Genomic DNA, 1,021 nt, shown 5'->3' with positions numbered 1-1,021 from the left:
GGACAAAGGATGTGAACCACCATATCATGGAAGAGAAAATATGGCCAGAAAAAAATACAAAAGGTTTTCAGCCTCAATAGATATGAGAGAAATGCAAATCAAGGCCACAATGATTATGCCCACTTAATTACCAAAGATTTAAGTCTGACAAAGGCCGGGTACAGTGGTTCATGCCTGTAATCTCACCACTGTGGGAGACCAAGACAGGAGGATCACTTGAAGTCAGGAGTTCCAGACCCTGTCTGGGCACAAGAGCAAGACCTCATCTATGTTAGTCCATTGTTACTGCATTGCTGTAAAGAAATACCTGAGACTGGGTAATTTACAAAGCAAAGAGGTTTATTTGGCTCATGGTTCTGCAAGCCTTACAGGGAGCATGATTCTGGCATCTGCTTGGCTTCTGGTGAGGTCTCAGGAATATTTCACTTGTGGTGGAAAGTGAAGTGACAGCTGAAGACGGGAGACTCATGAGGAGAGAGACAAGGAGGGGATGGGTGCTACACTCTTAAAACAACCAGATCTCAAGTGAACTAACTGAAGGAGAGCTCGCTCATCACCAAAGGGGTGGCATGAAACCACTCATGAGGGATCCGCCCCATGACCCAAACACCTCCCACCGGGCCCCACCTCCAACACTGGGGATCACATTTCAACATGAGATTTGAAGGGGACCAACATCCAAACCATATTACCGTCTTTGCAAAAAAAAAAAAAAAAAATTAAAGATAGCGATGCATGATGGCAAGCCCATAGTACCAGCTACTCAGGACGATGAGACAGGAGGATCGCTTGGGCCCAGGAGTTCAAGGTAGCAGTGAGCTGTGGTCACCCCACTGCACTCCAGCCAGAGTGACAGAGTTAGACCGTATCTCTAAAAAAGTAAAAATAGGCCAGGCACGGTGGCTCACGCCTGTAATGTCTGCACTTTGGGAGGCCAAGGCGGGCAGATCACGAGGTCAGGAGATCGAGACCATCCTGGCTAACACGGTGAAACCCCGTCTCTACTAAAAAATACAAAAAA

The sequence above is a fragment of the Mandrillus leucophaeus genome, unplaced genomic scaffold (assembly GCF_000951045.1).
Source record: "Mandrillus leucophaeus isolate KB7577 unplaced genomic scaffold, Mleu.le_1.0 Scaffold48, whole genome shotgun sequence".
Lineage (NCBI taxonomy): Eukaryota > Metazoa > Chordata > Mammalia > Primates > Cercopithecidae > Mandrillus > Mandrillus leucophaeus.
This window is presented reverse-complemented; position numbering follows the sequence as displayed.